The 17914-nt window shown below is 43.1% G+C and overlaps 1 long non-coding RNA gene across 1 annotated transcript; it reads left to right on the top strand.

Moving 5' to 3' along the window:
- Positions 1–611: 611 nt before the first annotated feature.
- Positions 612–16438, top strand: LOC129836280 (uncharacterized). The gene is made up of 3 exons (XR_008756640.1): positions 612–1129; positions 15269–15441; positions 16235–16438. It is a non-coding gene; the product is annotated as an uncharacterized LOC129836280 (long non-coding RNA).
- Positions 16439–17914: the final 1476 nt, after the last annotated feature.

Here is a 17914-nt window from a genome sequence, read left to right on the forward strand (position 1 = left end):
TTTCTCACAACTAAACATCAGCAAAACATAAAATAAGAAGTAGATGTTCAGCTGGCAGATCTAACAGTTAAGGGTTAGGTAAGGGTTAATTGATGGTTAGAGGGTTAGGTTTGCGGGTTAAGTGTAAGGTTAGGTTACGGCACATGTGTCAAACTCAAGGTCCGCAAGTCCATTCAATCCAGCCTGCAGATGGTTTGAGTAAAAAAATAAAATGGACTTAAATCAGTGGAGGCTGTTGAGGGGAGGATGGCTCATAATAATGGCTGGAATGGAGCAAATGGAATGGCATCAAAAACATGGTTTCCATGTGTTTGATGTATATGATCCCATTCCACTTATTCTTCTTCAGCCATTACCACGAGCCTGTCCTCCTCAAGTAACGTGCCACCAACCTCCTGTGACCTACATTTATAGTCTCTTCACCACTGGTGTATATTCATTTATGACAAGGGAAACCAGGCTTCCCTAAATATTTGACCAATATAAAAATATATATATATATATAATAATTTATCTTTCGTCTCCCTGTTTTCATAATTTTCCTTCAATTCGCAAATGCCTGAATCTCACCAGAGAATTCAACCGAGCAAAGGGAAACAGCGCCCTCTGTCTCAGTATTTGTAGCCCATGTATCTAATGCTGTCTGGACCAAAAGACTATGACATGTTGCCACTGTAGCATTTGATTGATTGACGCCAGCAAGCATTTGGCCCATGGCCGGCGCCAGAATTAATCAGTTGGATGGGCCTTTGATTTCCATTGGCGGGCACGTTTTTTCACGGGATCTCCTATGTGTGCACGCCAGTGGCTGTTGGTGCCGTTTAAGATGAGAAAGGACAGATGTTTTTTTTTCATGAGCATGACCTTATTTCTATTACAGCATATCGGATGACTGTTCCATTGCCAGTGAACTCGGGACACACAGCTGTTTGTTTTTTTAATGACGAATCATCAGATTATAGTTTCCTCTTTCACACCTATGCTTGGTGATTATGGAGGCCGGGAAATACTTTTCAAATACTGAGGAACTATAATTCGCAAAGGATGTTAAAAAAACAAGCTTCCTTGACTCACTGTGTGAGGTGAAGAAAAAATGACTGTGAAACTCAGTTTATTAGTGGCGGACGTGGTGAGTTATGACAATCAGAAATGGGCACTTTCCTATTTTTGCAAGCAGCAGTTCAGGTAGGCCTATCTGTGTGTGCTCAGACGCTCGCATGCTCCTAAACTCGTAATGGTTCATGCAAGAATACATACAAGAATGAATGGGCAAGAATAGGCGGGAGACAGCGGAGCGTATTCTGGAGAGCTGGGTGAATGCATTCTAGAGAGACACACCATATTTTGCCACACACCCCTCCCCTCATTTTGTTGCAACATTTTAAATTATACTCAAGACATTTTCACACATATTTTAGATGGTTATCACTGACAGCCGCAACTTAATCAGCAAGACCTATTGCCATGCGCACTACCTAAATTGCTGGATTCCCAAATAGGCATAGGCCTACACACTTGTGATTTGAAACAATCCACAGCTATAAAAATAAATAAAAAATAAGCTATTGATCCTCTGTGGTTAAGTCATGCTCCCTGTATTTTGAATGATTTTATTTAGACATGAGTAATTATAGCCTATAATTTTGGCGAAACATCAATTTTCTTGAGGGGAATCTCGCATCCTAACAGTGCACTGTGCACCCACCAAGTTTCCTTTCTAATTCGCAAGAGGCTGAAACCAAAGATCTGTATATATTACGAGCTTCTCATGTCTCCGCCCTAACAATGGTCTTCATACCAAAGGTGGGAAGGCAGGAAACAAGTTTAGGTCTGCATATTATGCCCATAGAAACGCATTGGGTTTATTCTGGACAGATTTTGGCGAAGGAGCCCTCTCGCTTCACCTCTTCCTCTCTGCTGAAACTGTCACCAGAGAAAGCATCAGAGCAAGTGCATCAGAGCAAGTGAAGCAGCGCCCTCTATATGTAGCCCATATGTCTGACGCTGTCTGGCCAGAAATAGTATGATATGCCAAACTCTTTTGGTCCAGACAGCATCAGATACATGGTCTACACATACTGAGACAGAGGGCGCTGTTTCGCTCGCTCAGAGGCTTAACTGAGATTGATGCGTCTTTCTGTCAGCGTGCGACTCGTTCCAATAAATTATTAATATTTTATTGAAAGGCCCGCCCATAACGCCGGACCTGATTTGTCGTCCCTTGATAAAAAAATAAAATAAAAATAATTAGCCAATCAACGTTGAGCTGAGCGCAACTGTGGGTTGTCCTGGCGTAGCAAAATGCCCCCTAGTGAGGCTTGTTTAGATTAAGCTTCACACTAATAATGAAATCCCATCTAACGCAAAACGTCATTGTCAGAAAAACGTGTCTGTTTCTGGTCTGCTTGTGTTGTTGTCCTGCAGTATCTAGCTTGCTAAATTGTCTCTTTCCTAAACCATGGATGGGGATGGGGATTTGGACTTGTGGTTTTGTACAGGTCAATGATTATGATGGCAATTCTGATCTAACCATAAATTCATATATTGTGCCACTGGCCTGAGACGATTGAAATTCAATATGTAGCCTGGAAGGCTCACGTTAACTAGCTAGCTTACTTAGCTGGTTCATTGTTGTCCATGCGAGGAAGTTAGGCTTGCAAGCATTTAAGCTAGGTAGCCTATGACAACAGAAACTAAAAGCTCACAGTATGACAGCGCCATAGACTGTTTTGCCAACATGAAAGCAGCGGCAATTTTAGTATGTAAACCGTGGTGGGGCAAACCAACAACAAAAAAGTTTAGATGCATGTCAGCAAAGCCACAACACAACATTAAACAATACATTAATTGCACTATAATGGTGACAAACGGTGCCCACAAACTGTTAGGGCCTACATAAAGCCGTCCCAAAAGCAGAGCCTTTCTTCAGGACCATGGAGTGAATCCTTACCACTGCAATACCTTGTTATCAGCGGAGCCTTGATGGCAGCGAAACAGTTCATTCAGCCTAATTTACTGCCTTAAAAAAAAAAACAGCTGATATGACTGACTTGCTTAAACAAATGTGGCTTCTATTGACAATTGAGATATACAAACTATGGCATAAGTGGAAGACGAGCGGATAAGAGGCAATCCGTATTTCGAATAAGACATTAATGAGCGAGCTAGGACAGACATAATCTTTTAGATCGATTATACATATGCTTTTGTTGGCAGGAAACCTTTTTTTGGTGAAGCCGGCTATATTGTGGTATGGTTATTTTCCGTTGCCAACCACCAGAACGATGCACAACACAGGGAGTCCAACCAATACACAGACTCCAGATGTTCACCACGGTGAAGATCTATTTCGGGCCGTGGGGGAAATTAGTTTGACACCCCTAAGTTAGGGTCTTCCGGCTTTTATCCACCGCTAATTATAACATGCCTACCAGTGGCGGCTTCTCAGAGGAGGAAGGGGAGGACCATCCTCCTCAATGAATTTCATAAAAATATATATTTTGAAACATTTAAAAAGTTATCCTTCTTAGATAAAAGGAAGCAAACGGAACGAAACGGTGAAAAACATACCTGAATTTGTCCAACAGAAACTCTTGTTTGCAACTGTTGGACTAATGATTAGATCAGCTAGATGCAGGCAAGAATGTGCAAAGCGATATTGAATGTGACACTGTCTGTTGCCTCAAATTTTTCTCTCAACCTAAGTTGTAAACTTTCATTTATAGGCTAGGTTGTAGCAACCTCATGATGGGTATGGGGGAAATTTGAGAATCATGTAGTAGCCTAAACCTATCACTGTTATATTGAACTGAGTGAATAGAATATGAATGACAGTCATCCAATATGCTGTAATAGAAATAAGGCCATGCTCATGACATTTTCTTTTGGTCCTCCCTTTTCTTAAAGGGCACCGACCGCCACTGACGCCTACACACCTCAGGAACAGCAGTGCCATCACCAGTACAGTACAAAATGGCATATGGTGTACACAGTACTGCTGACATACTGTACATGTCTGAACTGGCTGTGATATCAGTTTGGTGATAACAAACAGCATGACTCATACATGCTGTACATTACTGACAAAATCATCTTCTTGTCAGAATAAACCATATCCAACCAATTTCCAGAGGTGTGGACTGGAGTCACATTACTTGGACTGGAGTCTAACTTGAGTCACAAATTGTATGACTTGCGACTGGACTTGATGAAAAATAAAATAACTTGAGATTTGATAGCCTCTATAAACAACTTTGACATGAGACTGATGACTTGAAACTATATGGCCAGGTTTTTAAACGTTTTGTCAATCATTTTGTGGCACAATCTCCGTGGATTAGGCTACTCTCCACGCAGCCAGAAACAATAGCTATGTTTCCATTAACTTGTCCAGGCATTTTTTTGTCAATATTTAGAACGTTTGCATAGAAAATAGATGCAACAATTGCCTGTCAGGGTGCATTTCCATTTAACTATGTAGTGTCGATAAAAACAGCTGGACGTAATGCCGTCACTTTTTCGCAAAAACATAGTGTTGAATAAAACTGTAGTGGTCAAAGTGTTTCCATTACACATTTAGGCAAATTGTGCATGAATAAATTGGCGACAGCCTGTATGCCCTCCTACCTATCTGTTTCATGTCTCAGGTAGCCTGCTAAAGCCAGCATGGATAGAATTCAATAATTGACAAATATTTGCCATATTCAAATAATTTTCATGTGCCAACGAATCGACACAGTCCTGTAGATCTGAAATAATGGAATGGTGAAACTTGTCAGCCAACTAGAAAACAATTTTTGAAAATCAGGTCAATCCTTGTCTTGTATGCAAAGAAAAATTATTTGTATAGTTTAACATAATTTTTTTTAGCAAGCAGTAGGCATTTAGAATTAAGTGTGAAGTGGAGCTTTATAGTTACAACGCCTTCAGAAAGAATTCATACCACTTGACTTATCCCACGTTTTGTTGTTACAGCCTGAATTCAAAATGGACGAAATAAAATAAAAATCACCCATCTACACACAATAACCCACAATGAGAAATTGAAAACATATTTTTAGAAATGTTTGCAAATGTATTGAAAATGAAATACAGAAATATCTAATTTCCATAAGTATTCACACCCCTTTCCTATGACACTCCAAATTGAGGTGCATCCAATTTCGTTTGATCATCCTCAAACTTGATTGGAGTCCACCTGTGGCCAATTCAATTGTTTGGACATGATTTACCCTGAAAAAAAATATAAAAACAACATGCAAAAATGTCAAAGATTTTACTGAGTTACAGTTCATAAAAGGTAATCAGTCAATTCAAATACATTTATTAGGCCCTAATCTATGGAATTCACATGACTGGGAATACAGATATGCATTTATTGATCACAGATATACCTTTAAAAAAAGGTAGGTGTCCTGGATCAGAAAACCAGTCAGTATCTGGTGTGACCACCATTTGCCTCATGCAGCGCAACATCTCCTTCACATAGAGGAGGAGCTGGGACATTTTCAGCTTCCAGGAATGGTGTACGAGGTGATGGCGGCGGATGAATGGCACGACAATGGATCTCGTCACAGTATCTGTATGCATTCAAATTGCCATCGATAAAATGCAATTGTGTCCGCTGTCTGTAGTTTATGCCTGACCATACTGTAATCCCACCACCACCATGGGGCACTCTGTTCACAACATTGACATCAGCAAATCGCTTGCCCCCACAACGCCATACATGCTGTCTGCCATCTGCCTGGTACTGTTGAAACCAGGATACAATCGTGAAGAGCACACTTCTCCAGCGTGCCAGGGGTCATCGAAGGTGAGCATTTGCCCACTGAAGTCGGTTACGACGCAGAACTGCAGTCAGGTCAAGACCCTGGTGAGGACAAGAACGCAGATGCGCTTCCCTGAGATGGATTGACAGTTTGTGCAAAAATTATTCAGTTGTGCAATCCCAGTTTCATCAGCTGTCCGGGTGGCTGGTCTCGGACAATCCCACAGGTGAAGAATCCAGATGTGAAGTTCCTGGGCTGGTGTGGTTACACGTGGTCTGTGGTTGTGAGGCCGGTGGGATGTACTGCCAAATTCTCTAAAATGGCGTTGGAGGCGGCATATGGTAAAGAAATGAACATGACATTTTCTGTCAACTGCTCTGGTGGACATTCCTGCAGTCAGCATGCCAATTGCATAGTCCCTCAAAACCTGAGACATCTGTGGCATTGTGTTGTGACAAAGCTGCACATTTTAGAGTGGCCTTTTATTGTCCCCAGCACCTTTGTAATGATCATGCTGTTTAATCAGCTTCTTGATATGCCACTCCTGTCGGGTGGATGGATTATCTTGGCAAAGGAGAAATGCTCACTAACAGGGATGTAAACAAATGTGTGCTTTTTGTGCGTGTGGAACATTGCTGGGATCTTATATTTCAGCTCATGAAACATGGGACCAATCAATCAAATCATGTATTCAATACATGTAAGCATGTATTTATAAAGCCCTTTTTACATAAGCCGATGTCACGTTGGGTTTATATTTTTGTTTAGTATAGTAATGGCAGAATGCATTTTAAACTTCATGCACAGTATTTTTATTTTATTTAACTCAGCAAGTTAGTTAAGAACAAATTCTTATTTACAATGACAGCCTACCAAAAGGCAAAAGGCCTCCTGCGGGGACGGGGGCTGGGATTAGAAATACATTTAATAAAAATATAGGACAAAACGCACATCACAACAAGAGTCAACACTACATAAAAAGAGACCTAAGACAACATTAATACATAACATTACAGTAACACTTTTGTATGACTTAATACCATTATTTTATCATAGGTGCTTTTCAATGCACAACCACCTTTTTTCCCACGGATTGATGTTTCAGCATTGTCTCAATGGAGAGTTTGGCGTTCGACTTGCCATGTGCAACACGCAACCGCAGTTACAAGCCTGATAGAGTTAGCAGTAGGTGGACGAGCAATATCGACCGTCAATGTACAGATGAAGCCTGAGCTGGAATGTGAAGTGAACTGAAGCTGGTTAGTTTTAGAAAACCCTGAGTAGATCTAGCTTGGTAATATACCGAGTTCAGGATGCCAAGCTCTGTGAGATTTTCATAGCGATCGGGCAGACGTTTTGATCGAGAGACCTTTAAAAAATATGGACATTTTGTCTGTCAATAAACATACAAATAAATACTAGGCAGTCTGAAACCAGACAATTAGCCTAAATCTGTCGGGCTCCTATCCTTGTTTGTTGGGCTTGATGTGCTTCATGAAGAGGACTTGTGCCTCATAGGCAGTTGAAAACGTGTGTGTTGTATTCTGGAAGGTCAAGATGAGTTTTGCTGGGTGGATGAAGCTGGATAGGTTTAGCTAGGTTTAGCTAGGATCCCACCTCGTAGATCACCCTATTTTTCAAGTTGGGCACTCAGATCTGGGTGGATGCTGATCCTCTTCTCCACATAGGTCAGAGCCCCCGATTCCACTGCGAGGCGAACAATTTGCCATTTGACAAAAAAACAGTGGGTTCTTACAATCATACACCGAGATCGGTTCCAAAGGACACATGCGGTGCGCAAAGTTTATCAGCTGCATGGGACACAGCTTCTCCTGCCCAGAAAGTTAATAGAAAATACATTTGGGTTGCCAGCATCCACACCAGTTTCCAGTCCTGTGAATCGCACATTGAATTTACGTGCATGATTTTCAAGTATATTCTGTTTTCTTTTATAGGAGATTGATTTCCCCGACTAATTTAGTTTGCGCTGTTTCCAGGTCATGGAGTTGGCCCTCTTTCACATTTGCCACTGTCTCCAAACTTTCCACTTCATCAAATCAAATAGAAATGTGTCACGTGACGAATACAACAGTTGTAGACCTTACCGTGAAATGCTTACTTACAAGCCCTTAACCAACAATGCAGTTTTAAGAAAATAGAGTTAAGAAAATATTTACTAAATAAAATATATATTTTTTAAAGTAACACAATAATGAGGCTATATACAGGGGATACCGGTACCGAGTTAATGTGTGGTGGTACAGGTTAGTCGAGGTCATTTGTACATGTAGGTAGGGGTAAAGTCACTATGCATAGATAACAAACAGCGAGTAGCAGCAGTGTAACAACAAAGGGGAGGGGTGGGGTCAAGGCAAATAGTCCGGGTGGCCATTTAATTAATTGTTCGGGAGTTTTATGGCTTGGGGGTTGAAGCTGTTAAGGAGCCTTTTGGACCTAGACTTGGCGCTCTGGTACCACTTGCCGTGCTGTGGCAGGGAGAACAGTTCATGACTTGGGTGACTGGAGTCTTTGACATTTTTTGGGGCCTTTCTCTGACACCGCCTAGTACACTGCTCAAAAAAATAAAGGGAACACTTAAACAACACAATGTAATTCCAAGTCAATCACACTTCTGTGAAATCAAACTGTCCACTTAGGAAGCAACACTGATTGACAATACATTTCACATGCTGTTGTGCAAATGGAATAGACAACAGGTGGAAATTATAGGCAATTAGCAAGACACCCCCAATAAAGGAGTGGTTCTGCAGGTGGTGACCACAGACCACTTCTCAGTTCCTATGCTTCCTGGCTGATGTTTTGGTCACTTTAGAATGCTGGTGGTGCTTTCACTCTAGTGGCAGCATGAGACAGAGTCTACAACCCACACAAGTGGCTCAGGTAGTGCAGCTCATCCAGGATGGCACATCAATGCGAGCTGTGGCAAGAAGGTTTGCTGTGTCTGTCAGCGTAGTGTCCAGAGCATGGAGGCGCTACCAGGAGACAGGCCAGTACATCAGGAGACGTGGAGGAGGCTGTAGAAGGGCAAACACCCAGCAGCAGGACCACTACCTCCGCCCTTTGTGCAAGGAGGAGCACTGCCAGAGCCCTGCAAAATGACCTCCAGCAGGCCACAAATGTGCATGTGTCTGCTCAAACGGTCAGAAACAGACTCCATGAGGGTGGTATGAGGGCCCGACGTCCACAGGTGGGGGTTGTGCTTACAGCCCAACACCGTGCAGGACGTTTGGCATTTGCCAGAGAACACCAAGATTGGCAAATTCGCCACTGGCGCCCTGTGCTCTTCACAGATGAAAGCAGATTCACACTGAGCACATGTGACAGACGTGACAGAGTCTGGAGACGCCGTGGAGAACGTTCTGCTGCCTGCAACATCCTCCAGCATGACCGGTTTGGCGGTGGGTCAGTCATGGTGTGGGGTGGCATTTCTTTGGGGGGCCGCACAGCCCTCCATGTGCTCGCCAGAGGTAGCCTGACTGCCATTAGGTATCGAGATGAGATCCTCAGACCCCTTGTGAGACCATATGCTGGTGCGGTTGGCCCTGGGTTCCTCCTAATGAAAGACAATGCCAGACCTCATGTGGCTGGAGTGTGTCAGCAGTTCCTGCAAGAGGGAGGTTGTAGGGAGGTCATACAGGCACGTGGAGGCCACACACACTACTGAGCCTCATTTTGACTTGTTTTAAGGACATTACATCAAAGTTGGATCAGCCTGTAGTGTGGTTGGATCAGCCTGTAGTGTGGTTTTCCACTTTAATTTTGAGTGTGACTCCAAATCCAGACCTCCATGGGTTGATACATTTGATTTCCATTGATCATTTTTGTGTGATTTTGTCAGCACATTCAACTATGTAAAGGAAAAAGTATTTAATAAGAATATTTTGTTCATTCAGATCTAGGATGTGTTATTTTAGTGTTCCCTTTATTTTTTTGAGCAGTGTATATACAGTTGAAGTCGGAAGTTTACATACACTTAGGTTGGAGTCATTAAAACTCGTTTTTCAACCACTCCACAAATTTCTTGTTAACAAACTATAGTTTTGGCAAGTCAGTTAGGACATCTACTTTGTGCATGACACAAGTCATTTTGCCAACAATTGTTTACAGACAGATTATTTCACTTATAATTCACTGTATCACAATTCCAGTGGGTCAGAAGTTTACATACACTAAGTTGACTGTGTCTTTAAACAGCCTGGAAAATTCCAGAAAATTATGTCATGGCTTTAGAAGCTTCTGATAAGCTAATTGACATCATTTGAGTCAATTGGAGGTGTACCTGTGGATGTATTTCAAGGCCTACCTTCAAACTCAGTGCCTCTTTGCTTGACATCGTGGGAAAATCAAAAGAAATCAGCCAAGACCTCAGAAAAGAAATGTAGACCTCCACAAGTCTGGTTCATCCTTGGGAGAAATTTCCAAACGGCTGAAGGTACCACGCTCATCTGTACAAACAATAGTACGCAAGTATAAACACCATGGGACCAGGCAGCCGTCATACCGCTCAGGAAGAAGACACGTTCTGTCTCCTAGAGATGAACGCACTTTGGTGCGAAAAGTGCAAATCAATCCCAGAACAGCAAAGGACCTTGTGAAGATGCTGGAGGAAACAGGAACAAAAGTATCTGTAGCCACAGTAAAATGAGTCCTATATCGACATAACTTGAAAGGCCGCTCAGCAAGGAAGAAGCCACTGCTCCAAAACTGCCATAAAAAAGCCAGACTACAGTTTGCAACTGCAACTGGACAAAGATCGTACTTTTTGGAGAAATGTCCTCTGGTCTGATGAAACAAGAATAGAACTGTTTGGCCATAATGACCATCGTTATGTTTGGAGGAAAAAGGGGGAGGCTTGCAAGCCAAAGAACACCATCCCAACAGTGAAGCATGGGGGTGGCAGCAACAGGTTGTGGGTGCTTTGCTGCAGAAGGGACTGGTGCACTTCACAAAATAGATGGCATCATGAGGCAGGAAAATTACGTGGATATATTAAAGCAACATCTCAAGACATCAGTCAGGAAGTTAAAGCTTGGTCACAAATGGGTCTTCCAAAAGGACAATGACCCCAAGCATACTTCCAAAGTTGTGGCAAAATTGCTTAAGGATAACAAAGTCAAGGTATTGGAGTGGCCATCACAAAGCCCTGACCTCGATCCCATAGAAAATTTGTGGGCAGAACTGGAAAAGCATGTGCGAGAAAGGAGGCCTACAAACCTGACTCCGTTATGCCAGCTCTGTCAGGAAAAATCGGCCAAAATTCACCCAACTTATTGTGGGAAGCTTGTGGAAGGCTCCCAGAAACGGTTGACCCAAGTTAAACAATTTAAAGGCAATGCTACCAAATACTAATTGAGTGTATGTAAACTTCTGACCCACTGGGAATGTGATGAAAGAAATAAAAGCTGAAATAAATCATTCTCTCAACTATTATTCTGACATTTCACATTATTAAAATAAAGTGATGATCCTGACTGACCTAAGACAGGGACTTTTTACTAGGATTAAATGTCAGGAATTGTGAAACACTGAGTTTAAATGTATTTGGCTAAGGTGTATGTAAACTCACGACTTCAACTGTAGGTCCTGGATGGCAGGAAGCTTGGCCCCAGTGATGTACTGGCCTGTACACACTACACTCTGTAGCGCCTTACGGTCGGATGACGAGCAGTTGCCATACCAGGTGGTGAAGCAACCGGTCAGGATGCTCTCGATGGTGCAGTTGCAGAAATGTTTGAGGATCTGGGGACCAATGGCAAATCTTTTGAGTCTCCTGAGGGGGAAAAGGCATTGTCGTGCCCTCTTCACAACTTTCTTGGTGTGTTTGGTCCATGATAGTTCGTTAGTGATGTTGACAGCAAGGAACTTGAAACTCTTGACCCACTTCACTACAGCCCTGTCAATGTTAATGGGGGTGTGTTTGGCCCTCCTGTTCCTGTAGTCTGTGATCATCTCCTTTGTCTTGCTCACGTTGAGGAAGAGGTTGTTGTCCTGGCACCACACTGCCAGGTCTCTGACCTCCCTATAGGCTGTCTCGTCGTTGTCGGTGATCAGGCATACCACGTTGTGTCGTCAGCAAACTTAATGATGGTGTTGGAGTCGTGCTTGGCCACACAGTTGTGGGTGAACAGGGAGTACAGGAGGGGACTAAGCACGCACCCCTGAAGAGCCCTCGTTTTGAGCATCAGCGTGGCAGATGTGGTGTTGCCTACCCTTACGACCTCGGGGCGGCCCGTCAGGATGTCCAGGATCCAGTTGCAGAGGGAGGTGTTTAGTCCCAGGGTCCTTAGCTTAGTGATGAGCTTTGTGGGCACTATGGTGTTGAACGCTGAGCTGTAATCAATGAACAGCATTCTTACATAGGTATTCCTATTGTCCAGGTGGGAAAGGGCAGTGTGGAGTGCGATTGAGATTGCGTCATCTGTGGATCTGGTAGGGCCGTATGCGAATTGGAGTGGGTCTTGGGTTTCCGGGATGATGGTGTTGATGTGAGCCATAGATTCATTTACCGGTTTTAATTGCATGTCAAGGCAGAGGTAATTTCCTCAGAAACTATCTCTCGGATAGTAGTAGCGAACTCTTTCTGTTGTCTGGTGTTCAGAGACACCATGTTCCCACAGGTGATTTGTGAAAAGACTGAAATATGCCAGCTGCTTGAGCAAAATAGACCTGCTTTTGTTCCTTCGAATACAGTGAATGTTCCACACCTTGATATGGTGTTTTACACTGAGTACTCAAAACACTAAGAACACCTGCTCTTTCCATGACATAGACTGACCAGGTGAAAGCTATGTCGCTTGTTAAATCCACTTCAATCAGTATAGAATAATGGGAGGAGACCGGTTAAAGAAGGATTTTTAAGCCTTGAGACAATTGAGACATGGATTGTGTATGTGTGCCATTCAGAGGATGAATGGGCAAGGCAAAAGATTTAAGTGCCTTTAACGGGAATGGTAGTAGGTGCCAGGCGCATCGGCTTGTGTCAAGAACTACAACGCTGCTGGGGTTTTCAACAGTTTCCCGCGTGTTTTAAGAATGGTCCACCACCCAAAGGCCATCCAGCCAACTTGACACAACTGTGTGAAGCATTGGAGTCAACATGGGCCAGAATCCCTGTGGAACACTTTAGACACCTTGTAACGTCCATGCCCCAACGAATTGAGTCTATTCTGAGGACAAAAGGGGGGTGCAACTCAATATCAGGAAGGTGTTCCTAATGTTTGGTATACTCAGTGTATGTTGACAATTATTTTTTAAATGTCTGTTAATTCATAGTTATTTTGCAAAAGAAAACCACGAGAAAGCCGTTGCATATCAATGCATGCCACTGTTTTTTTACTTTAAGTGTTTTCTTTGTTTGGGTGTGCATTTCTGCCTGCAAAGACGGCCCTGGCTGCAAAGACGGCTCTTGATCGGGTTGTGTGTGGAGGGGGACCACCTGTTGTTGTACATGATATTGATACGGCTGTGAACCGTTTCTATGGTTTTAGAAGTTGATTCGTCGGGATTGGGTTCAGCGAGGACCACAGCAGACAGGCTTCCCCCATTCTTTCTATGGGAGGGGCCTGCATCTGCAGCTGTCCACGTTAATGAAAGTTTATCCCTGCTCTAGGTCGCGTCCCAATCAAACAGCTCGGGAGCGTGGTGCATGACCTCATATGACTATGTCCCCAGAGAGGCCGACAGACGCCTCCTTGTTGTTCACCTCGTAAACGCCCTTGGGTGTTATTCCTTCGCCCAGTTGACAGCCATAAACTCTGCTGTTCCCACACTATAACCCACTATAAACTGATGTCATCCTGATCTACATATTAATAGGGTGGTGATCTAAGACACATAAAAGTTAAGAGAGAAAAAAGCCTTAGAGGGTTCTCCCTTTGCTTGGGGGTACTCGAAAAGCCAAGGGTGTTGACAGTCCACAGGAGGCTGCTGAGGGGAGGACGGCTCTTAATAATGGCTGGAATGGGGTGAATGGAATGGTATCAAACACATGGCAACCATGTGTTTTATGTGTTGGATACCATTCCATTTATTCTGTTCCAGCCATTACTATGAGCCCGTCCTCCCCAATTAAGGTGCCACTGGCCACCTGTGCTTGACACGGGTGGTGAGAAATTGCAATAAGATAAGATGATTACTCACAGAGAGGCTTCGGAGTGTAGGCGTAAAGATGTTGAAAGCGCTGGGTCGTAAAATAAAAGATCCCTTTTCACATTTCACCTTGAGTAGAATACTAACAGCAGCTCAGTGAATTATAATGGTTTATGAAATGTGCAAAATGAGCTGACCAATGCTTTTATATCATTTTGAATGGCCACAAATGGCAATTGTTTATTACTAAGCTTAAATCTTTATTTTCAAACTGAAATGCCTCAATTCTATGTCCCCAAGTACAAACATCTACAAATGATATTTCTATACCTTACCATACAGTATTTATGGTCATCTTCTATATTCGGGTCCCTCTGCCCTATCAAATCCACTGTCTAACATCAAGGTATACACCTTGACCGCATGATGACTTATTTCACCTGATTCTGTGTGTGTGTGTGTTTTAGTGGAGGTGTTTCCCATGTGCAGACAAAGTATGTCCCATTATGGGTCGCTATGTTGACGTGGCCTCCCGGGTGGCGCAGTGGTCTAGGGCACTGCATCGCAGTGCTAGCTGCGCCACCAGAGTCTCTGGGTTCGCGCCCAGGCTGGGCTGGGTTCGCGCCCAGGCTCTGTCGCAGCCGGCCGCAACCGGGAGGTCCGTGGGGCAACGCACAATTGGCATAGCGTCGTCCGGGTTAGGGAGGGTTTGGCCGGTAGGGATATCCTTGTCTCAGTATGTAAAAAAATAAAATAAAATAAAAAAAGTACGAAAATGTAAGCACTCTACTGTAAGTCGCTCTGGATAAGAGCGTCTACTAAAAATGTAAATGTAAAATGTTGACATGTTCCCCATCCCCAGGGGACAATCCAATATGAAGTTCTACCTGAACACCGGAGATGCTGAGCCCTTTGCCTGTAAATAATTATTTAATACATTTTAGAATAAGGCTGTAACGTAACAAAATGTGGAAAAAGTCAATGGGTCTGAATAGTTTCCGAAGGCACTGTATTCAAATTCCTGGGTACCGCTACAATGCAAATGTAACCATCGATGGCAGAAGATCCCAGCCAGGGATAATGAACATATAGCTCTGAAGAGCATGGCAACACCCGCCAGTATCAGGTTTACATGTACTGTATGTGACTACTCCTGATATAAACTAGCTTATAGACGAGTTGAGATGTTATGTCACACACATGTTTTCAATTGTTTCATTTCTATTTCATTCTTCTAATTGTAAGTGTCAACATCATAGCCCATAAAATAATTTGGATTTCTGAAGACTGTTGAACTTGAATAACAGAAAGATCTATTCATAGGACAACTGACTGTGCCCCAATCTAAACTGACTAAAGGAATGAAAATGTTCTGCTCTTTCCTAAAGTGGCCTCCTGAGACCTAATAAAACCTACAGTACAAGATCTTCATCAATGCTGAGACGGACATTGACGAGGTGACTGGGATGAAGTTCCGCTGGAACAACCACATCATCAACCCCCCGCGCCCCATGTATGGTGCCACCAAGATTGAGCAGCTGCGAGGGAAGGATAGCAAATTGTACGTCAGTCTCTCTGTCTATCCTGACGGTCTGCCCTGCATGTCTATCTACCCTCCCAGCCCTGCCAGTCCCACTTGTGTGGCAGCTGTCTGAGCCTCAGGAGGACAAGCAAGGGCATTCTGTTAATGCTAGCTGTACACCCCCTAGTGCCAATATGGCCCCCTGAGGCTTCAAACTCAGCCCTAACAAAACTATTACCGCATTATGATTTACTGCCTATGCACCCTTATACAGATGTTTATGGTTAACGCTTCGAACACACCGACAGAGTCATTGCGCAATATAGCACGCAGTATCATCTGGATAGGATATGTGTGCAACAAAAGTTCAACATTCACCTTCTGCTACCATTTCTGTCAAGCCGCCTACGCATACAGTTTGACGCATATGTTCCATAAATCCAATGTATGCACCACACCGAACGCACTGCAACTGCAACACTGCAAGGCAAACGCAGTGTTTCATTGGAAATGAATGTAATTCTGGTGTACCACAATGCAATGACGCGGTCGGTGTGTTCAAAGCGTAACTCTACATTTGGTTTGTAGTGTAAACCTATGAAGGGAGGAACACATTAAATTACATGCTACTAGTTTTTTTTTTAAATTCATGTATTGTATACACAGGCAAACATGGACTGTATCCTTTAATATACTGTATAACAAGGGATTATCTTGAAAGAAAGATGTCTGTTCTGTAAACCACTAGAGGGCAGTGTAGGACCACCATCTGTGATAGACGTTTTCCCATTCACGTATCACTGACTTACCATCTCTCTCCTCTCTGTTGCAGTTATTTGTTCTGTGGAAAGAGGGTGCGTGAAAATGTGCACCAGACCCTTGATCCATGCTGACCTAAGTGAAGCACAACCAAACATGGTTTACAGAGATTTACAATAAAGTTACAGCATTTGAACACTTTCTATGAGTCACAGTCATCGGTCCTTTCTACAATTGTGTAAAGACATCTAAACAATAAAGCATTGCAGCAACATGAGTGAAAGATAGAGGACATCCGTATATCCTTACTTGTACAAGATCAAACAAATGCTTGGAATGCCAAAAACGTATAAGATACCATATGAAAGAATATGCAGAGTTGGGTTGAAATCCTGACTTGAGATGTGTGTTTGCATAAAGTGTGTGCACGATGCTTGCAGAAAGAAAGTTCCACATCTCTTTATGACCATCATTAATGTTGAAAGACTGGGGGCTGCATTTGTGCAAACACAAATTTACACTAAATTACACGTTAAGATCATTTCTCTCCTTTTCCCATTTAGAGACAAAGTGCAGCCAGCCAAAAAGCCTGCCTAATGTGTCAGATATGTGTAATTCCAACAGATGGAATGTGTTCACAGCTCTCATTAACATGTCCCTGGCCTTTCACCAGCTTATGAAGTCCTGATTGGGTCTCATTGTTTTGGCTTCATTTATTTGAATACCCACCCTATGATTATGGCTGGGGAAAATACAGCATTAAAAGGCAAGCTGCCATTTTCATCAGAATGCTAACAAAGTGCATTTGTATGCAGTGACTTCTCTGAGTCGAGCCATCAGCACTCACACAATACCAATCAGAACAATCTGCAGAGACACAGCTCTGAGAGTGACTACATTATGGTATTAGACACAGAATTAAATATGGGGCTAAGGGGTGGGGGGGATGCTTGTGTCTTCAAATCCGCCCTAGACATCCATCACTGTCTTTCTTTTTTTGTTTCTTTTTAATAGGCTCATTGAATGCAGAGGCTAATGACAAAATAACTGGCTAATTCCAGTAATTATGGCTGTTTGTCTGAGGGAATGTGTGTATGACAGCATTTCATTTTGATCAGTGCTCCCGGAGCTCTGGGGGTGGCTTTGGAGCTAACAAAGGACAGGCAGGTTAAGCATTAGCAAGGTATACTTAAAACAGGGGAAAACACGACAGATGACAGATAAAAGATTTTTCAATGTGTATACAGTTATATAATTGGATGTGTATACAAAAGCATGCTACTATATGAATGACAGAGAGAGGGTTTGGTACTTTGGTAACTTTGGATTAGATAATGGTTGGGCTAGATAATGGTTTTTTTGGACTCCTTGAATACCAATCTTCTGAATAATTGCTTCGAAAAAACCTGAATGTTTATTTATTTTCCTTCGTTTTTACCCTCCCCCCCCCCAATTTTGTGATACCCAATTGGTAGTTACAGTCTTGTCCCACTGCTGCAACTCCCGTACGGACTCGGGAGAGGCAAAGGTCGGGAGCCATGCGTCCTCTGAAACACAGTCTTGTCCCACTGCTGCAACTCCCGTACGGACTCGGGAGAGGCAAAGGTCGGGAGCCATGCGTCCTCTGAAACACGACCATGCCAAGCTGCACTGCTTCTTGACACACTGCCCGCGTAACCCGGAAGCCAGCCGCATCAATGTGACGGAGGAAACACATTACAACTGGTGATCGAAGTTGAGATATGTGGTTCCC

This window comes from Salvelinus fontinalis, chromosome 37 (assembly GCF_029448725.1).
Source record: "Salvelinus fontinalis isolate EN_2023a chromosome 37, ASM2944872v1, whole genome shotgun sequence".
NCBI classification, from domain to species: domain Eukaryota; kingdom Metazoa; phylum Chordata; class Actinopteri; order Salmoniformes; family Salmonidae; genus Salvelinus; species Salvelinus fontinalis.